The sequence below is a fragment of the Otolemur garnettii genome, unplaced genomic scaffold (genome assembly GCF_000181295.1).
Source record: "Otolemur garnettii isolate 467f Iridium unplaced genomic scaffold, OtoGar3 scaffold00061, whole genome shotgun sequence".
NCBI lineage: Eukaryota > Metazoa > Chordata > Mammalia > Primates > Galagidae > Otolemur > Otolemur garnettii.
The window spans coordinates 203037-226408 of record NW_003852456.1 but is presented as its reverse complement, the minus strand read 5'-3'; the positions used below and the strand labels follow the sequence as shown (position 1 = coordinate 226408).

At 39.3% G+C, this 23372-nt stretch overlaps 1 pseudogene; it reads right to left on the bottom strand.

The window, feature by feature from the left end:
* Nucleotides 1-582: 582 nt before the first annotated feature.
* Nucleotides 583-2077, bottom strand: LOC100947573 (annotated as a pseudogene).
* Between the last annotated feature and the right edge of the window lie 21295 nt (nt 2078-23372).

The window sequence follows — 23372 nt, the reverse complement described above, 5'->3', positions numbered from 1 at the left end:
AGCAACCTCCAACCCCTGGGCTTAAGCAATTCTCTTGCCTCAGCCTTCTGAGTAGTTGGGACCACAGGCGCCCGCCACAAAGCCCGGCTATTTGTTGTTGTTGTTGTTGTTTTTACAGTTTGGCCGGGGCCGGGTTTGAACCCACCACCCTCGGTATATGGGGCCGGTGCCCTACTCACTGAGCCACAGGCGCCACCCTATAAAAACAATTTTAAAATATTTTAGAGTATAGATAAATCTAGTTGTATATTGTACTATTTACATATTAGAAAAATATGTTAAAGAAGTTGATATTTTAGTATTTTTGAAACATTGAGTGTGGGTGTTTTGTTTTTGTTTTTGTTTTTTTGGTTGGCAATGCGGCTGAGGCTTATTTTAGAAAAAGCAATCAAACTGGTTTTTAGTTGTGGGAGTATGTAAGAGGGGTAACCCAGGTGGTAAACTCCCCACACGGATGGGCTGAGGGATGGGCTGAGCCTCAGGTGGGTCTCCAGTTCCAGGTGCTCCCTGGCACAGCTGCCTCCCCCACAGGCTCTGTGGCAGCCGTGTGAGAGGGTGGACTGGAGAGGCCGCAGTGGCCGCTCACTTGGGTAGGACATCAAAGGACTCAGACAGCAGCTTCCCTTCTCGGGTCTCAATCTTCTTCACAACCACAGCCCTGGAGCTGGTGCGGCTGAAGGAGCTGGAGCCCCCACCAGAGCCAAAGCCGGTCTGGAAGGAGCTCAGACCATAGCTGAGGCCAGGGCTTGTGAGGCCCCCATAGGCGGAGCTCAGGCCACCTGAGTAGCCGCTGGTGGTCTTCGCGTGGATATTCATGTTCTGCATCCCCGACTCCAGCCAGCTCTCCTCGCCCTCCAGCACCTTGTGGCAGGCGGCGATCTCCGTGTCCAGGGCCAGCTTGATATTCATCAGATCCTGGTATACACGGAGCTGCTGAGCCATGTCCCGCTTGGCCTGACGCAGGGCAGCCTCTAGCTGGGCAGCTTGGTCTCAGCATTCTTAAGGGCCAGCACCCCACGCTGCTTGTCATCTCAGGTGGAGGCCTCCAGGGCATCCCTCTGGCCTTTGAGAGCTTCAATCTCATTCTGGAGCTGGCTGATGTTCCGGTTCCTGTCGGACATCTCTCTCTTCGTGCGCCGCAGGTGGTCCCCGTGCTTCCCAGCCTGCACCTGCAGCTCCTCGTACTGGGTCTGGTTCGCGCTCTCAGCCTCAGCCCGGCTGTGGTTGGCGATCGCCTCGGACTGGGCGCGGACCTCAGCAATGATGCTGTTCATGTCCAGGGAGCAGCTGTTGTCCATGGACAGGACCACAGACGTGTCTGAGATCTGGGACTGCAGCTCACGGATCTCTTCTTCATACAGCTGCCTGAGGAAGTTGATTTCGTCCGTCAGCCCTTCCAGGTGGGACTCCAGCTCCACCTGGTTCGTGTAGCTTCATCCACATCCTTCTTGATGAGGAAAAGTCATTTTCCATCTCTGTACGCTTGTTGATCTCCTCATACTAACTCTTGAAGTCCTCCACCAGCCCTGCACATTGCTGCCCTCTGCCTCCAGCGTCAGCCTCCCCTGGCCCAGTGTGTCCACCTGTCCCACAGGCTGTTGATGCAGCTTTCACACAAGCTGTCCATGTTGCTGCGAGCCGTCTGCTGCTGCAGGAGGTTCCACTTGGTCTCCAGCATCTTGTTCTGCTGCTCCAGGAAGCACACCTTGTCAATGAAGGTGTCAAACTTGTTGTTGAGGGTCTTGATCTCCTCTTTCTCCTGGGTGTGCACGGCCTGAATATTGGGGTCCACCTCCAGGTTGAGCGGGCTCAGCAGGCTCTGGTTCACTGTGACAGCTGTGATGCCCCCCATACCTCTAGCTCCAGCGTAGCCTCCACCTAGACCCAGGCTGGTGCCCAGGCCACTCAGGAAGCTGCCACTGCCCACCCGAGAGAAGCTGGAGGAGCTGATACGGACACCGGGCCCACTGCTGTATGAGCAGCTGCTGAAGGCCCATGAGGTAGAGGTGGACTCCTGGTAGGACTTCTGGGTAACCCTGATGTACATGGTGAAGACTGGAGTAGAGGCAGCTGGGCCAAACCAGAGATTCCAGAAGGAGCGAAAATCTGCTTCTAGATAGATGTGTTCTTTAATAAATGAATGGACACACACAAGATATGATTATTTATTTATCTATTTTGACAGAGTCTCACCTTGTCACTCTGCACTTGTACTTGGTAGAGTGCGGTGGTCATAGCTCACAGCAACCTCAAACTCTTGGGCTCAAGTGATTTTCTTGCCTCAGCCCCCTGAGTAGCTGAGACTGCAGGTGTCCATTAGAATGTCCAGCTAGTTTTTCTATTTTTAATAGAAATGAGTCTTGCACTTGCTTAGGCTGGTCTCAAACTCCTGAGCTCAAGCAATTCACCCACCTCAGCCTCCTAGAGTACTAGGATTACAGGTGTGAGCCACTGTACCCACCCCATGATATGATTTTTAAAAGAACTTACATTTATTCAATTTATAAATTAACTGGTATATCAAAAAGTATTACTTAAAGTGTCAATGTAAAAAATACACTCTATTTAGTTATCCAATTCTTCCAGAAAGATTTAAATTATGTTAACTCATAACATCCAGTATCTTTTTTCAATTTGTACTAGTTCATTAAGCTGAGAACATTCATATAATCAAAGGCAGACATTGGTAATTATTTTACAATAAAGTAAAATAGAATGTTTTTGAGTGCCTTCCGTGACAAGAGAAAACTTACATGAGCTAGGGAAGACAATGTTTAGAGGTGTAGGGGAATGCATGTATAAAACAGAGTTGTATTTCTCTTATGGTTTCCATTCTTCCTCTCTCAAGGCTAGGGGAATTGCAACCATTTGATTGAGATTTATTTGCAACACACTATCACAAGGGAAATAAAAAGTTTATTTAGAATGACCTCTCACAATTTAATCTACTGCTCACACGGTATGTCTTCTCTACCTCTTCCAGGTCCTAAAGTTGAATCTCCAGAGAATAGCAAAGTCAAGGAAGATAGATCACAATGTTCATACTTGCAAATGGGTTAAATTCCTCCAGGGAGAAAGGGAGATAGACCAATCTCCAACAATCTATAGCAGTGTGCTAACATTATAAGGTGGCTATCACATTTGTGCTACAGTTCAAAATCTAATAGCCACTGCAGAATTCTATTCACTATAAGGGTATACTTTCTCTGATAGTACAGGTAATGTAATTTAACATTATATACTGCAATATAGCATAGCACAACTGAACATAATAACATAACAACAAAATGTATCAATCTCTGATAAAAATATTGGCCAAAAAATAAATAAGAGTTTACATTCTCCCAAATTTTTTAGGGCAAAAAATTAAAATTTTTTTCCTACACGTATAAAATAATTCAATATTATTCTTAGTCTTCTTAGCCAATAGTCTTCTTAGTTTATAGCAGCACTTTAAAATAATACACTTAAGTCTTAATTGAAAGCTATAGTTTTGCATCATAAAATATGGAAATATTTGAGTAGGCCTGTAGGCAATTAAAAAAAAATACAAACCTAGTGTTTTCTTTTCTTAAAAATCAATATATAATGATAAAATCTAATCTTACAACTTTTTGAATTTTTGGCCAGTTTTCTTTGGGGTAATTGAATATAGACTATCTCCTCATTATCAAATTTATTCAAGTAAAAATTAAGAAACTGCATAATTTATTTATTCATTAAAATTCAACTATTGGCATATGCTGATGGCAATGATTATTGAGCAGTCTATTAGACTCTGGGTTTAATACAATGGTACAAAAACTACAAAAATATATAGTTTCCTACAAGGAATTTAAAGGCTAATACAGTGAAGTTACTAATGAAGAGTAAATCTCTTTTCTCTCTTTCCCCAGGTCTAGAAGATTTCAGAAAAATAAAGGAAAGGAGAATAGGGGAGAAATGTCTTGTTTCTTACATGTTTGGCCAAAATTTTAGTTTTAAAAAGAATTCTTTTAGCTATGTAATTTGTTACATGAAAGGTTTAGGATTTTAGTTTTTTTAGTTTTTGTCAAATTTTGGAAAACTTCTACCAAGTTAATTCCACATAAGACCTATAAGATTCAGAATCTTTTGTTGTGTCAGGGACAGTGGTATGGGTCTCTAACCTTACAGTCTATGACATGTGACCAGAAATGTTGGCATTTGGAAAGCACATGATTGGTTCTATAGTCATGTATTGATTCCTGTTCAACAACAAAAAATTACTATGTGTTCATATTATTTATAATTGACTTTTGGAAGCCAATTATAAATACAATACCTTATCCTGAAGCTTATGTTTGACTAGAGATTTGCACTTAGCCTAAATCTAATAGTCCATCATTCACTGATAGGAAAATGAAGGAACTAGGTCTAGAGAACTAGCATCAAGAGAAACTTCATGTTTTCACAATGAAATATGTTCTTATGCTGGGTACCCAAGAGTGTCCACAATTCTACACTACTGGCAGCTACTACAAATCCCCTTTACTGAGCAAACTCAAGTGTCGTTGTTTGTTGACTGTGTCATTCTACAATAACTATAAGACTATCTTAAGTTACACAGAGCTTTTGATTTTTCAGGAACATATATTAATCTCGCTAGTTTTTGTTTTTTATTATACCCTCTTTGAGGAAGTGAAGTTAAGTGACTCACCAAAGTTTCTCTGTTGTTAAAGCAGAGTTTCAACCCAAAACTTTGCAACATAATAAATGAAAGGTTTGAAGATGGCGGCTGAGTAACACCTTCTTTGTAACTGGGCACAGTGAGACTGGGGAGAGAGACTCCAGGCATCTCTAGCTGGTGGAATCTGCCCATAAACATACCTCTGGGGACACAGGGTTGTCAGTGAGAGACTTCTGGACCCCATGATGAGGACAAAAGCAGTGGGGAACTGGCAAGTGGTTGCATGTGTTCGTTCAGTCTAATCCCAACAGCAGCTGTAAGTACAGCAGCAGTGAGATTGCAAACTGGAAAGGCCTTACCTGTGAGCTATTTTTGGGTTTTTTTGGACTTGGAACTCAATTGAACTCTCTTGGGTGAACTTGGGCAAGAGTGTGGAGGACTTTAAGTGTTGTCTAGGGCCCCAGACTGGGCCACTGAGCTGGACAGAGCTAATAATGTTTGACTGTGGGCTGCAGAACCATTGTGGGAGAAGTGCCCTGGCAAGCTCTACCCTGAGTGTTGCACAGCAAGGATCGGTGGGAGACCTTGGGCAAGTAATCTAGTGACTGTGCAGCCTAAAGGTGGGGACTGAAATGCCTTACAGGGGCATAGAGTGAGACCGGTTTTTGGCACACTGGGTGGGGTATTGTGTCTGAACAGGCTAGCAAAGTGCTGCTGATCTCAAGGGAACCACCCAACCTGGAACCCTCAGAGGTTGGGGGTTTGTAAGGACTCATTGAAACCCTAGTCCAGAGGCATGGTAACTTAAAGAGCAAGAGGAGGTGAAAGGAAAATTAGGGCAAGGAAACAGATAAAAGAAAACACTCATGAGGAAGAATCAGCAGAAAAATCTTGGCAACCTGAAAAACCAGTCCAGAGCAACCCCCCCAAGGGACCATGAGGAAGTTACTACAGAGGATTCCACCTATAAAGAAATATTATAAATGACAGAAAGGGAATTTAGAATACAGAAGATGAAAATAATGAAGGAAATGATGGAAACAATGAAGGAAATAGCTGAAACAGTAGAAAATAACCAAAAGGAAATCCAAAAACAGAATCACATAAGAGATTAATGATATGGAGAATATAGAAAGGATATAGCAGAGCTGAAGGAACTGAAGCAGTCATTTAGGGAACTTAAAGATGCAATAGAAAGTATCAACCACAGATTAGACCATGCAGAAGAATCTCAAAGGTAGAGGACTAAGCTCTTGAGATAACTCAGATAGTTAAAGAGACAGAAAAGAAGAGAGAGAAAGCAGAACATTCACTGACAGAATTATGGGACTTTATGAAGCATTCAAACATATGAGTTATAGGTATCCCAGAAGGGGATGAAGAATGCCCCCAGAAGAATGGAAGCCATATCAGAAAACATTATAAATGAAAAATTTCCAAATATCACAAAACATTCTGTCACACTGCTTTCAGAGGGTTATCAGACCATAGGTTGCCTTAACTCAAATAGAGCTTCTTCAAGGCATATTGTTATGAACCTGTCCAAAGTCAAGACAAAAGAAAAGATACTGCAAGCTTCCAGGAGTAAGCACCAGTTAATCTACAGGGGCAAATCCATCAGGGTGACTGTAGACTTCTCTAATGAAATTTTTCAAGCAAGAAGACAATGGTCATTCTACCTTTAATCTACTTAAACAGAACAATTGCCAGCCCCAAATTTTATATATTCTGCTAAGCTAAGCTTTAAAATTGATGGAGAAATCAAATCATTTACTGATATACAAACATTGAGGAAGTTTTCCTCAACACAATCAGCTCTACAGGAAATACTTCAACTCGTTCTACACACTGACCATCACAATGGATCAACAGCAAAGTAAGAACTCAGAAATTAAAGAGTAGAACCTAAATTTCACCATGTCTTTCACCAAAGACAAAACTAAGCAATGGACTCTCATAAAATAAGATGAATAGAACACTCCCACACTTATCAATTTTCTCAATAAATGGCAATGGCTTGAATTCCCCACTGAAGAGTCACAGATTGACTGACTGGACTAAAAAACACAAGCCATCCATTTGCTGTCTGCAGGAAACACACCTAGCTTCAAAAGACAAATTAAAACTCAGAGTTAAGGGTTGGAAGACAATTTTTCAGGCAAACAGAATTCAGAAGTAAAGAGGAGGTGAAATCTTATTTTCAGATACATGTGGATTTAAAGCAACTAAAGTAAAAAAAAGACATAGATGGTCACTTTATATTGGTCAAGGGAAAAATACAACAGGAAGACATTTCAATTCTAAATATTTGTGCACCCAACTTAAATGTTCTCAGATTCTTGAAACAGGCCTTACTCAGTCTGAGCAATATGATATCCTATAACACCATGATAACAGGGGACTTTAACACTCCTCTTATAGAGCTGGATAGGTCCTCTAAACAGAAATAAAACAAAGATCTAAGGGACCTAAATGAGACCCTAGCACAACTGTACTTGATAGATGTGTATAGAACACTCCATCCCAAATATAAACAATATACATTATTCTCGTTGCCCCATGGAACATTTTTTAAAATTGATCATATCCTAGTACACAAAACAAACCTCAACAGAATCAAAAGAATTGAAATTTTACCTTGTATCTTCTCAGACAACAAGGCAATAAAGGTGGAACTCAACTACAACAAAAACTTTCAACCTCACACAAAGGCATGGAAATTAAAGAACCTTCTGTTGAATGACAGTTAGGTGCAGGAAGAAATAAAAGAGGAAATCATTAACTTCCTTGAGCACAACAACAATGAAGACACAAGCTACCAAAACCTGTGGGATACTGCAAAAGCAGTCCTGAGAGGAAAATTTATCGCTTTAGATGCTTACATTCAAAAAACAGAAAGAGAATGCCATCAACAAACTCACAAGCCTTCTTCTGGAATTGGAAAAAGAAGAACAATCTAAGCCTAAACCCAGCAGAAGAAAAGAAATATCTAAAATTAAATCAGAGATCAATAAAATTGGAAACAAAAAACTCATTCAGAAAATTAATGAAACAAGGAGTTGTTTTTTTGAAAAAATAAATAAAATAGATCAACCTTTGGCCAGACTAATTAGAAATAGAAAAGTAAAATCTCTAGTAACCTCAATCAGAAATGATAAGGGGGAAATAACAACCGATGTCACAGAGATACAAGGGATCATTTCTGAATACTACCAGAAACTTTATGCCCAGAAGTTTGACAATGTGAAGGAAATGGATCAATATGTGGAACCACACCCTCTCCTCAGACTTAGCCAGGAAGAAACAGAGCTCCTGAACAGGCCAATTTCAAGTATTGAGATTAAAGAAATAATAAAAAGTCTTCCAACAAAAAAAATGCCCTGGTCTGTATGGCTTCACAACAGAATTCTATCAAACCTTCAAGGAAGAGCTTATTCCTATACTGCAGAAATTATTCCCAAAAATTGAGGAGGAAGGAATCTTCCCTCAACATGTTCTATGAAGCAAACATCACCCTGATACCAAAATCAGGAGAAGACCCAACTAAAAAGGAGAATTTCTGACCATTTTCACTAACGAATATAGATACAAAAATTCTCAACAAAATCCTAGCCAACAGATTATAGCTTCTCATCAAAGAAGCTTGATAAATCATGATCAAGTAGATTTCATCCCAGGAATGCAAGGCTGGTTTAACATACTCAAGTCCATTATCCACTGTATTAACAGAAGCAAAAACAAAGACCATATGATCATCTCAATAGATACAGAAAAAGCATTCAATAAAATCCAGCATCATTTTCTATTTAGAACACTGAAGAGTATCTAATTAGAACACTGAAGAGTATAGGCATAGGTGGCACATTTCTAAAACTGATCAAAGCTATCTATGACAAACCCACAGATAATATTTTATTGAATGGAGTAAAACTGAAAGCTTTTCCTCTTAGAACTGGAACCAGACAAGGTTGTCCTCTGTCACCATTGCTATTCAACATAGTGCTGGAAGTTCTAGCCAATACAATTAGGCAAGACAAAGAAATAAAGGGAATCCAATGGTCAAACTCTCCCTTTTTTGCTGACTATATGATCTTATACCTAGAGAACCCAAAAGATTCAACCACAAGACTCCTGGAAGTCATCAAAAAATTCAGTAATGTCTCAGGATATAAAATCAATGTCCACAAGTCAGTTGCCTTTGTATACGGCAATAACAGCCAAGATGAGAGGCTAATTAAGGACATAACTCCCTTCACCATAGCTTCAAAGAAAATGAAATACCTAGGAATATACCTAACAAAAGAGGTGAAGGACCTGTATAAAGAAAATTATGAAACCCTAAGAAAGGAAATAGCAGAGGACATTAACAAATGGAAGAACATACCATGCTCATGGCTGGGAAGAATCAATATTGTTAAAATGTCTATGCTTCTGAAAGCAATCTATAGATTCAATGCCATCTCTATTAAAATACCAACATAGTACTTTCAAGATTTGGAAAACATAATCCTGTGTTTTGTATGGAACCAGAAAAAAATCTGTATAGCCAAAGCAGTTCTTAGTAATAAAAACAAAGCTGGGGGCATCACCATACCAGATTTTAGGCTGTACTACAAAGCCATAGTGGTCAAGACAGCATGGTAGTGGCACAAAAATAGAGACATAGACATTTGGAATCAATAGAAAACCAGGAAATGAAACTAACATCTTACAACCACCTAATCTTCAATAAACCAAACAAGAACATACCTTGGGGGAAAGACTCCCTATTCAATAAATGGTGCTGTGTGAACTAGATATTCTCATGTAAAAGACTGAAACTGGACTGATACCTTTATCCACTCACAAAAATTGATTCAAGGCAGGAAACAATAAAAATCCTCAAGAATGTATAGGAAAAACACTGGAATATATCAGCCTGGGGAAAGATTTCATGAAGAAGACTGTCATGGCAATTGCAACAACAAAAATAAACAAGTGGAACTTAATTAAATTGAAAAGCTTCTGTACAGCTAAGGAGACAACAACCAATCAAATAGACAACCTACATAACACAAAAGGATATTAGCATATTTTGAATCAGACAAAAGTTTGATAGCTAGGATCTATAGAGAATTCAAATTAATCCACATGAAGGAAGCCAACAATCCCATATATCAATGGGCAAGAGACACAGACAAATGGCTAACAAACATATGAAAAATGCTCATCATCCCTATTTATTAGAGAAATGCAAGTCAAAACCACTCTGAGATACCATCTAACCCCAGTGAGAATGATCCACATCACAAAATCTCAAAACTGCAGATGCTGGCATGGATGTGGAGAGAAGGGAACACTTTTACATTGTTGGCGAGACTGCAAACTAATACAAACTTTTTGGAAGGAAGTATGGAGAACTCTCAAAGAACTCAACTTAGACCTCCCATTTGATCCTGCAATCCCATTACTGGGCATCTACCCAGAAGGGAAAAAATTCTTTTATCATAAGGACACTTGCACTGGACTCCTTATTGCAGCTCAATTTACAATCGCCAAAATGCAGAAACAACCTAAATGCCCACCAACTGAGGAATGGATTAACAAGCTGTGGTATATGTACACCATGGAATACTATTCAGCCATTAAAAAAATGGAGACTTTACATCTTTTGTATTAACCTGTATGGAAGTAGAACACATTATTCTTAGTAAAGCATCACAAAAATGGAGAAGCCTGAATCCTATACACTCAATTTTGATATGAGGACAATTAATGACAATAAATGACACGGTGGGGCTGGGGGGAGGGGATAGCAGAGAGAAAAAGGAGGGAGGGGTAGGGGAAAGGAAGAGCAGAGAGAGAGGAGTGAAGGGTGTGTGGTCTTGGTGTGTGACGCACCTTTTGGGGGCAAGACATGATTGTAAGAGGGACTTTACCTAACAAATGCAATCAGTGTAACCTAGTTCCTTGTACCCTCAACAAATCCCCAACAGTAAAAAAAAATAATAATAATAAAGGAAAAAAAATGAAAGGTTTGCTCTATCCAGGTCATACCAAATCCTTTTCAGCATTATATTTATCATGTCATGATATTTGAACATATTCCTAGATCTTCTGGATTATTAGGCAGGTGAATATAAACTGTTGTCACAAACAACCTCAACTTGTATTAATCACAACAAATGACTATTTCTCACTCCAGTATCTTAGAGTGTAATTTGGGTGTTACTCATAAAATGGATCAGGGGCAGTTCTGGAAGGACTCAACCTGCTTTTGCTTTGGGGTGCTGCCACCTGCAAGGTGCGGTCTTGCTGGGTCCCCGCTGAGGAGGATGTTCTCTGTTCCTTGGCTCCCAGGGCCAAGAATGAGCACTGGTATCTACTGGATGACAGAGTGATCACAATTACAAAGTAATCACAACCAGTACACATTTATTGTAGAACAACAGCACTCAAACTATAGGAAAAATTTGTCTCTAAGAGCCAAAAAGGGTCCACTCTGTGAATGGAGAAGGCACCCCAAGTCTGAGCACACTGCCATAGGCTAACTCAACCATCTGATTTGTCCTGTGTTCCCTCCTGCAGAACTGGCGATTGCTTCCTGCCTTAGGAGTAAGTGAAAGGTTGGGGTTCCATAACAAAACTTTTTAATAGGCAACAGACTACACCCCAACCTTCTTGAAGAACCCATGGGAGTTGAAACTTACAATTTCAATTATACAATAATGAGCCCAATAGGTCCAGGTCAGCGTAAAGTCAGTAGGGGTTCCTTGCTATGTGTTCCGGCTGGGGAATAGGCCTTGCCTGTCTCTTGGTTCCTACTCTCTGCCCTTAGCCACACCCCTCAGCCACACTTCTTAGCCACACTCCTCAGCCACACCCCTCAGCCACGCCCCTCAGTCACACCCCTCAGTCACACCCCCTCAGCCACGTCCTTCCTCCTGTCACTGGAAGAAGCTGAGGTCAGGCAGTGAGCCTCTTGCTAGGGTCTAGCCACTGTGGCCCCACCTGTCAGGGAAAGAAGCTAGGGGCCGGAAGGACATCTACTCCCTCAGGCAGAAGGCGGGAAGCTGAAGGCACTGCAGCCCTGCAGGGCGGGCTGGGCGGTGTGCATCAGCAATGGCAGCAGCGCCCCTTGCACCTCAGGGTGCTCGGTGTGGGCACGAGGCCTGGGCACCTGAGCCAGGCTGCACTCGGTAGTCTCTGCAGTGGGAAGGCTGGAAGGAGAAGCTGCTGGCATCACCCTGTGCCATGCAGGGCTGCTGTCCCACCGCTCAGTATGAGCCGCGAGGCTGCACCAAGTGCGATGACTGAAACAGGGAAGATAGACCCTGGCTATATTCCTGATGTGCAGGAAAGAAGACAGAAAGGTAATCTGTCTTGAAAAATCAGTTATTTATACAACTCAGACTTTAACCTTACAAATGCAACTGTGTAACCTAATTGTATATATCCTTGTATTAATCTAAAATTTTAAAAAAAGGAAAAATCAGTTATTTTGGTAAAGTTTTTTCAAAAGCCAAATGATAAAGGGAAAAGAAGGGATAAAACTGGATCTATTTTACTCTTGGCCTCCACTCTCGACCTCTCCTTTGAAGCTCAAACCATGAAGGAAAGATACTCAGGATATGAGAATAAAGGGATAATCAGAGATTAGACAAGGTAAAAAAATAAAATAATAGTTAAATATATATAGGTCACTTAGATTTATATTTCCTATATCCAGTCAATGCATTTGTGTTTAGTAACCTGAAATATAATTTGTTATGTATTACTATTCTAATATATTTTCTAATTTAAGTTCTATATTTGTAGAAATTTATTGTTAGATATTTTGACTTCATTTATTTTTTTTTTTATTTTTATAAAGAAAAAGAAAGAAGGTAAAAAGAGAGAGGAAGGAAAGTTGGGTGGGGGAGAAAAGAAGGTTCTTTTTTCTTTTCCTTTCCTTTTTTTTGCATATGACATATCAGGATACCCCATGTGACATGAAGGAACCTACAGTTTAGTGACAAGGTAGGCCACACACATAAACTCAAATACAATGCAAAAAAATGAAAAATTCACCCAGAGTACTGAGAAGTCTGGGCATGAGGATACGAGAGGAGAGGAGATTTCAAAAACGTTGGTAGGGACAAGGGAGACTTGTCCAGTTCAATTTTTATTTTTTCCTCTATTTAAAGGAAAGTTTAATGAACCCAGTCCTTTTTCAACTACCAGCAAAGAGGAAAATTTATAAATGTTTTTGACAGAGTGAAAAACTCTTTCTCGGTAAAACAAACCCATAATAATTTATCTTGTGCGGAAATCCTTCTCATTTGTCTGACAAAAAGATTTAGAGGGTATATATAATAGGAAATAGAAGAAAAATGTATGTTGACAAGGGTAGAAATTATGTATTACCGAGAGTTTCAAAATAGTTTTATTTCACTTTTGGAAACTATTATTGCCTTCTTGCTATTTTGTAATTTAAACCATAGAGAAACATTTCAAACAATTAAAAATTCAAAATGATGACAGTGAAACCAGGTCTGACTTTGCTTTCCTTGTCCCTTGACAGTGTCATTAGAGTTTCTGGCTAATGAAGATCAAGGCATCAGTATTCAGGCTTATCATCTGCTCCCAGTAAACACAAAGAATGCTTAGAAAGGAACAGTTCGTGTGTGGTGATGTTTTCTCCGAGTTCGACAAGTTATATAATTAGGTGTACTGAAACTCTGTGCTTGACTGCGTAACAAGGTTGTTTTGTGATTTTGGTTTTTTATTCCCCCAGTGGGGTTAGCAAATTAGTTGGCTAGGGCATACACATTTAGCAACAAGCAAGTGTGCACGGCCTGCAAAGCCACTACCTTCTGGCACCTGCCTTGTCTCTGATTCCTCTTCTCTCTCTTTTGCTACAGGGAACTACAGGCATCCAGAGCAGCCTGTTCCATTTCCCGTCTCTGTTCCTGGAATGCCCTCCCTTACCCTCTACCTCCTTCGCATGTTGAATTTGCCCTTGGGAGCCTGTGCACGTGTTGTTTTCTGTCTCATCTCTGCTCCCCCTGCTCATTAATTAAACAAGTAATTACTGAGTATCTACTGGACCTTAGGCTGTGTACAAAGTGCCCAGGCTCCGATCACTAATGAGACAGGTTGACTTCACTCCCTGGAAACTGGGGTTGAGTGAGAAACAGGGCTCGGTGGGCCACACTCCTGTTAACCCAGTCCCTATTTCCAGGCACTCTTCTGAAACCTCTGATGTGATCAATCTCTGTACAGCAGCCTCCCCCCAAGGTGGACCCCATATTCCTCCCACATGTTTGAGAGGAAGCAGTGATGCTTCAGGTGCCCACCTGGATGTACTGGACACAGATGTCCAGCCGTTTAAGAAGCCGTTAAGAAGCTCTGGTTGTTTCCATTTCATGTTTGCTCAATCCCAGGACCCCAGATTCTTCTGTGACTATTCTTCCTCTGATATCAAGTGCCTCCCTTGTTTATAGGGGTTCTTGACCTTGTGCTAGCAGATGCTACAGGGCTCGTTTTCCTGAGGCCTTAGATAACACTTTCTCTGCTTCACTTCACTAAGAATGTGCCCAAGTGGGTTCCTGTCCTCCTCTGCCACCTCAGAAACTAGGTAGTGATTTTTACCAAGCACTTCAACAAGTATTACGGAGTCCTTGCTACGGGCTCAGACTCTTTCTGGGTGTCTGAGATATATAATGGCATAAAAGGTAACAATTCTTACTCTCTAGCATGTATATCGGTCAGAAAGATTTAAAGCCAGATGCTTTTGTGCCTCATTGCTCTAAGAATTTTTGTTATTGAGTCAAAAACAAAAATTGCCTGGATTATACCTAAGATAGTCATTAAATTGTTATTCTGTGTTTGTTATGAATCAGTTTCTTCACGAGGTGTTTTTATGTATTAATTTTCTGATAATCACATGAGGTAGGTCATCTCTTACTATTGTTATCCCATTTTACAGATGAGGGAACTGAGGTTTGGAGTGGTTTAAGGCCACTTAGCTGTAGAAAGGTTTGGATTTAGTGTTCCCTCTCAGGCAGTGAGAGCACACCTTGTAGGCCTACTAACTCCTTCAAGGGCAGCAAAAAGAGAGAAGTGAGAAGATGTGGGGAATAGACAGGTGGCCAGCATGGTTGCCCTTACACTGGGGAGAAGAGATAGTTTTGTGAGCAGGGAAGACCTACCCCTGCGTTCTGGGGGTGTCCTAGGAAGTTGACGGTTCTCAGGAAGAAAATGTGCCCTAGACAGAACTCTCAATTGTCACTTCAAGGGCCCACGTGATCATGAACCATGCCATTGTTAGTTGTGAACAAAGAGGCTTACGAATGGACCCTTCCCATTTGGGAGATCATAACTGGGTTCTAGCGCGATCCTTGAAGGAGGAGAAGGTCCTGTTGTACTTAGATTTTCTACCAGCCTGATAGAATAGAGGTTCAGAATGATATTTGCTTTCATGAAAGGAATTAAGTAAGTGATCATGTCTTGTGCATCTGAGCTTGTGGTTAGAGATTCATAACCATTATGCACAAAGGTCCATAGTGTGGATCTCATATCAAGGGCTACACTACCTGGAAGGTGCACATCTGTGAATGAAACCGTCTGACTTAATGAAGTCTAAGTTGAGCAGGCAAAACTAATATTAAATAAACAAATGCAAGATAAAACTGCAAATTCTATATTACACAAATCTAGATGCTATGAGAGGGGGTGACATAGTTGAGTCCCTGCAGTTTTCCAGATCATGTCTTTTGCAAAGAGTGTAATTTTGACCTCCTCTGCCCCCATTTGAATACCCTTGATCTCCTCCCTTGCCTGACTGCATTGGCTAGGACTTCTAGCACTATGTTGAATAACCTTGGCGATAGTGGGCATCCTTGTCTGGTTCCAGTTCTAAGTGGAAATGCTTTCAGTATTCACAATTGCCAAGACAGGAAAACAACCCAAGGGCCCATCAACCTAACAAACTGTGGCATATGTACTATTCAGCCATAACAAAAGATGGAGACTTTACACCTTTGTGTTTATCTGGATGGAGTTGAGCACATTCTTCTTAGTAAAGTATCTCAAGAATGGAAAAAAAAGGTATCTAATGTACTCAATACTACTAGAGACCAATATATAAACGACTACAGACCCACATGAAAGAGAAAACACAAGCGAGGGGGAGGAGAAAGGAGGGAAGGGTGACTGGCGGGATCTCACCTAATGTGCACAATGTGAGGGTGTTCAGCACAGCCCTGGGTGAAGGGCTCAACCACAACTGAACTTTACTGTAGAAACACAGAGTATATAAGCTACACATTTGTACCCTCATATTAATCTTAAATTAAAAAAAGAGCGAGGAGATGACAGGGATGATCTGCCAGGATCAGAGTCAGGGAAAGCCTCTCTGGAGGAATTGACACCCGAAGGCCAGAGATTAGTTACTGAGGAATGTGGGCATAGGGTGAAACGAGTCTGAGCACAGAGAACCACACAGGGAAAGAGTCAAAAAGAGACACAGAACTGAAAGCAACCTGCATGTCTGAGCACAGCAGAAGAGGAGAAATGTGCCATGTGGGTTTTAGCTGAAGATTTTGGTAGTGGCTGGAAACTAAAGAACCTCATGTGTCACATTAAAGATTTGTAGTTAATCTTATCTGAACTTGGGGAACATTGAAGACTTTACAGAAGGAAGGAAAACCGTTAGATTTACTTTTTAAAAGGTGATTGGAATGGAGAGTGGAAACGGAGAAACCAATTGAGAGGCTGCTGTTGTAGGAGTGGAAAGAGACGAAGGTGGCCCGCACAGGGATGGGCTGATGGAAGGAGAACTGGATGCACTTGAAGTTGATTTGGACAATAAGCAATAAGACTTGGAAAAGTGTAGTATGTAGGAGATAATGAAGAAAAACATCAAAGAGATCATCAAGGTGCTTTTACTGAGAAGGAATAGAAACAGTTTGGGGAACAAGGTCAAGAATTCTAATTTTCTAAGTTTAAGGATGAGTGTATGAAATCTGAGAAGACACTTAGTCATACTGAGTATCTGGGTACTTATACCGTTTGTCAAACTAAAACCTACACTTAATTTTTATACATAGTAAAGACCTTTGGCTGTTTGTCTAAAGCAAGAGAAATCTGAATGCCAAGCTCATATCTGCAGATTCCATCTTGAGATTTTGACATGAGCAACTGGAACGAACGCAAAGCAAACTGAGAAGTTCCACAAGGCAGACCTGCACCTGCAGAATGATGTTTCTATTAGAAAGCAGAGCTTTAATTATTTAATTGCCTGACCCACCAGCCCAAGACAGATTTTAAGCCTAAGCCTTAAAATAATAATAACTCACAGATGATTATAGAAGAAGAAATTAAACCGTCTACTATTTGATCATACGTCCCTAACCTGTCTCACCCTCAAAGTCATAAAACAGAAAGCACATAAATTAAGGTTTTCAAAGAAATACTCACAGAACGGTGATATCTGCCCAAATTTATTTGAATGGTAAAACAACACGCTGGTTCTCTTTACAACATGTTGAGCCTGTGACTGGGAGCTAAGGACTGTCCCTTTGTTTGTGACCAGTGATTTTTTTTTGTTAGTTTGTTTTGCTATAATCTCAGACACTACTTTTACTTTGGTTGTAAGGATGCCCATTTTCCCTTTGTGTTTTACACATTGCTGTCATATTCCTTCTCTTAGATCTTAGATTGAGAGCTGGGATGAGACGAGTGCTCAGGAGTCCTGGGTTTCACTATCCCACACCATTTCTCTAGCCTAATCAAAATGTGGTATTTTTTTCCTAAGGCACTGCTATATTTTTCTCTCATCATGACACTTAATTTAAAGGTGGCAGACTGGGAGATGCACTGTACTGTGACAAATTTGTAAGCCATGAATTGATCTCTGCTCCACACGGCAATATGCAAGCATTCTGTCTTGCAACTTACCATAAATCATGTTTTACTTCTTTGCTCATAGACTTCCTGAGAGCTGAAAGGCGATGCAGAGACGAATTGGGGTCAGTCCCTCACTGTCATCCATAGCTGCTGGTAATTTATGGATGAGATATAACACCTGTGAGTTATGGTGTCTTTTGTTTGCTTGAGTTGTCCTTTGCCGAGGACTGCAATGCCTACATCATAATGTTTGAGTATTTAATATCTTGTACTACAAAAAATACCTAAGTCATAGAAGCATGGTGTTATACCCATGAGCTATAAGATTTATCCAATCGAAAAGCCATTTTTTTTGTTGTTGTTGTCATGTCCTGGGGCTGGTGCCCAAGGATGTTTCAGGAATAATGAGTAAGTCCCATTGCACTAAGGCAAACTCTTCATTGCACAGTCATTAAAAGAAGTGAGAGGGATTTCATCACACTAGTCCTTCAATAGATAGAATAGGTCTGCCCGTTCTCCATCTCCCAAAAACCAATAGCAGGGGATATTGTGCCCATGTTGTCCTGAAAATGCACTATTTAAAAAGGAAATGTAAACAACCTATTAAGAGGAATGGAAGGAACTTTGCTGTTTGAAAAAGTCTCAAGTGCAAATTTATTCTCACCACACCCTTTTAATTTTCAAAAGAAAATACAGTTTTAATGGCACTGACATAGTTACCATTAATTAATATTAACTGAGCATACATATTCTCTCGGCTTACAAATGGTAGCCTGATTTTAAGTGAAGCACTTTCTGCCCTTTATAATCATTAATAGTAATATGGCAGGGTTTATCAGTGGCTTAAATAATGAAACATAAATAGTCTATAGTATCAATTAGGAAATGATGGATTATATAATAGGAGACGGGTCAATTACTTAGAAGCTCTGGACGCGAGGAGCAGGGGTGTGCCATAAGAAAATGTGAGCCCATCTCATTACCCCGTTCTGGCAAACATAGCCGTGGCTTCATGTTTGTTTTCAAGGTAGCTGGCACATGCATTCACTTTGTCATTGTAAGATAATCGCTGGTTTCTGCCTTTGTTGATTTGACTATGTCTTTGTAACGTAAAACTAAGTCTGTAGATCAGTGATTTTCAACCGGTGTGCCATGAAAAGATCTCAGGTGTGCCATAAAAAAATTTTAAAGATCATTAATTAAATTATTTTTGAAATAAGTTCAAAGGACAGTAAGTATATACTCCATCTTACTCTTTTATTTTTACTAACATAATTTAAGTATGCTGTGAAAATTTAACTATAGGTTCAAGTGTGCTCTGAGATAAAAAAGGTTGAAAAACACTGCTGCATATGATAAGTGGCAAAAAATAATCCAAGCATTTTGGAAAAAATGAGCACAGAGAACAGCACTTCTTTCTCAAAAGGAAATTTTAGATGAGCATTTTCCCCAGTTGTCAAAGGTCACTGGTTAAAGGGATAACATATTCCAATCATTTGGAGAATTCACAGCTGTTATAGAGCTATTAATTTGGAGAATACAATGAAAGCTTCCTTGACTTAGAGAATCATGACATCACTTGTAACAAATATTCAAATACTTTCCAAGTAGATATAAGCAATCCACCCACCTCGGGCATTGTGGTTGGCGCTAGTCCCAGCTACTCAGGACCTGAGGCAAGAAGATTGCTTGAGCCCAAGATTTAGAGGTTGCTGTAAGTTATGACACCACAGCACTCTACCAAGGGCATCAAAGTGAGACTCTGTCTCAAAAATAAATAAATAAATAGATAAATAAACAGACACAACAAAATCATTAAAAATTTAACTTAAAAATTAGCAAATAATTTTCATTTTTTAAAAATTATTAAGTATATGGTAGTTAGAGTTTTACAAAATAATGTACATTTTAAAGTATATATAATTGAAATTTATTCAGTGCAGTCTTATTTGATTACAGCTAAATGAATGGGACCTTCAACATGAAAAAGTTCCCCCCCTTGCTTTAGACTCTTCTACATGAAGACTTCTCACATAGTAGGCATTCACTTTTTAAACAAACAAAAATTATTAAGTATATGGTAGTTAGATTTTTACAAAATAATGTACACTTTTAAGTATATGTACAACTGAAATTTCTAAGTGTATGTACGATTGAAATGTCTTGCTTTAGACCCTTCTATATGAAGACTTCTCACATAGTAGGCATTCACTTTTTAAACAAACAAATGAACAAGTGAGTGAAATGAGAGAAAATAAAAATGCTAACAAAAATATATAGTATAGGGTCAAAGTATATGTCCATGAATATAATTACATATTATAATATATAATATTATTATGTGTTTTCTCAGTTTTGTATTATTTAATAAATTTGAAATAGAAACCACATAAGATGTTGTATGGAGTTTAAAAAATATATACGTATGGGCAGCGCCTGTGGCTCAGTGGGTAGGGCGCCAGCCCCATATACCAAGGATGGTGGGTTCAAACCTGACCCGGACCAAACTGCAACAAAAAATAGCCAGGCATTGTGGTGGACACCTGTAGTCCCAGCTACTTGGGAGGCTGAAGCAGGAGAATCGCTTAAGCCCAGGAGTTGGAGATTGCTATGAGCTGTGACTCCAAGGCACTCTACCAAGGGCAATAAAGTGAGACTCTGTCTCAAAAAAAAAAAAAAAACCCTTCACCCCCCCATGAAATATATATACATATATACACACACACATTTAGGTGGCCTTGATTTACAATAGTTCCACTTAGCAGTTTTCAGCTTTACAATGGTCTGAAATCTATAGGCTTTCAGTAAAGGCCGTATTTCTAATACCCATACCAGGATTCTCTTTTTTCCTTTCAGCCTAGTAATTAGTAAATTACATAAGCTACTCAAAATACTGTAAAGTAGGCTTTATATTAGACGATTTTCTCCGACTGTAGACCAGTGTAAGTACTAAGCATGTTTAGGTATTCTAGGCAAAGCTATGATGTTCTGTAGGTTAGGTGTATTAAATGCATTTTCCACTTAAGTTATTTCCAATTTACGATGAGTTCGTCAGTACATAACCCTATCCTAAGTCAAAGAGTATTTTTCTTCTGTCTTCAAAATTCAATGTCAAATTCTAAAACATACTCTTAGAATATGGGAAGAACATACATGTGCACAGTTTAATAGTACAACCCATCGGAAATCCTTTATCTGAAAAGGTCCAAGTAATCCAAATATCCAAAATAACGTATCGTAAGTTTTCTGGAGAGGTATTTGTTTTTAGGAAAAGGCTGCCATTGCTTATGTGGAATAGGTATTTGTGAGTATTTTTTATAATTGTGCTTAATTCATCTGTCCTATGAGACCCAGAAAGCAGTGTTTGTAGGGTATTATGAATTCTAATACTGTTTTCTTTCTGCAGTTTTCTTCTCAATAATTACACCAGGAACAATAACAACAAGAAAATCAGATGTGAATAGACCCTATTTTTTCCGATCTTTTAGCTACTTCACAATTGTCTGATAGTTTAACCCTGTTATGTACTTCATTATTCCAGTATCCATAAAGAGAATATATGGAGGTGTGTAGGTGGCACAAGTTAGGGTGGCATAAACTCTCTCCATAGAAATGTACCCAATTGAAATGTAGGCATTGTGATACTTGTTAAACAAATCAATTAAATCTCTACAACGTAGTTTACAAAGCTGACCATCTCTGCCATAAAAATGTCATCACTTGTCAGGCCACTTCCCATTTGGGGAACTTTCGGGTCTCAAGACTTAATTTCACTGAAGTTTGCCTGTGATAGTATAGTTTTCCTCCTTTTTGTCATAAATGTATGTAATTATGGAAAATGTGAATTAGAGTAAAAAAGAGCAGTGATTGAAAAAAGCAACAGCAAATTCTACAAAATACAAGACCATTTCAGGGAGTTTGAAGTGAAGATAAAATTCTAAAGTGAATTATTATAAAATGGCTTATGAGCTCTCAGAAAGCAAAAGTAATCATTACAAGAGATGATGAATTAACTAAGATCAAGAAAGGCCAGATTATTAAATACTTTTAAGATAGTACTTTCAGGCAGGATGATTTGAAAAATGCATTCCATGTGGCATGTCTGAATTTCAGTACACAAGGTGAGAAAGGCCCTTTTGGAATGCTCCAGGCAAGATAGTAAAATATGGATTGTGTGGTCATTCAAATTCATTAGTAAGTGACTGAAAAACCTATTTCACAAATGCTCCTGCTGGTTTGTGATTCTCCTGGACACACATCTGCACAGCCTGCTGTGCACCTAGTTCCTCAGCCCTGTGGTACTCACTATTTCATGGTGTGATCACCAAAAGAAAGTGGAAAGGAGCCAGTCGAATGAGACAGAACTTAATAGAAACTACATAGAAGCAAGGTTGGGTGAAATTTAAGATGGGCACATGTGAACAGACAGACTTCATTGCCTGGTAATTTATCGGGGTTTTTTTCTTAAAAAAAATTACCTAAGAGTAAGACTCTTCTCTTGAACTAGCAGTATTGTAGAAAGCTTAGCAGAAAGATTATTTTCTTCTAGTGCAGCTGACTTTGTGCTAGATCTTTGCACCAGGAAAGTAAGGCTGACCAAGCTGTGGGATTTGGGGAAAGAAGAAAATATCAAATTCAGATACTCACCCAGAACTCGAATGCGACTTTCTCTTTCTAAAGTTATTTTTCCATTTTCCATAAAATAAAAACTTTTACAACAAGAGATTTAATGTCAAGCTGGATACATACTTTAAGCTAACATATGTCTACTTAATACTTATTCACTGATTAAACCCACATAATTGCAACTGATTCATTAAAATAAATAGTAAACTCAGCATGTTAGAGCTAGGAACATTTCTGAAATTAAATGGGATACAAATGTAATAAACAAACAAACAAACCAAAATATTACCTGAAACAAGAACAAATCTTTTACAGGACACTATTTTAATAGGTAGTCATGTTTAAAGATGAAAATACTCCCGCATTCTAAATAAAGTAAGTTCTAGCACAATTTAATGAGAAAGAATAAGTAATATTCACTAAACCAAAAAAAAAAAAGCTGTTTAAAAACCATGGTGCATAAAGTTCTAATGCATTTTTAATTTCTTTTGATAAAATACAGTTAGAGAACTATCATATTGAATTGAATTGGTGTTAACTGCAGACTTTTCTTTCTTGAGTCAGAGGTTAAAGAAGTGATTGAGAAGTTTAGATGGAATTTAAGGACAAAAAATTAGTCTCTCCTTGTTGTATCGACACAATTGGGTCCTGTGAGCAGGCTGAAACTTGATTTGACAAAAAGTAGTGTGACTGCTCCCAAGCTACGTAGTTTATGCAATAAAAACTAATGCATGAGTTTCCAAACATTCCTGATGAATAAAGATAGAAATGGACAGACTGTCTCAAAGTCTACATGTCAATGAAGATAAAACACCGAATGTCCATGTGCCTCTCTGGCTGTTACTTGAATGTGAAGTAATGTTGCTCTGTTAGTTACACCTTTCAAGGGCTGTAGACTGTAGCCACACATCCACACAGGTTCAAATAGAACCTGATTAGTTATTTAAAACCTTCAGAAAAATATTTCAAAGGCAAGATGTTACATGCTTGAATCAGACATTTTTCATTCTAAGGGAAATGACTGTTCTAGTACAATTCACTAACATAATTACTATGGGAATTTGGTTAAGTATGCAGGCAAAAGAACATTTACAGCTGCATCTTTAAATAGGGCTAATAGCGGCTGCTATTATTTCTTTCTTCTTTTCTTTCTTTCTTTCTTTCTTTCTTTCTTTCTTTCTTTCTTTCTTTCTTTCTTTCTTTCTTTCTTTCTTTCTTTCTTTCTTTT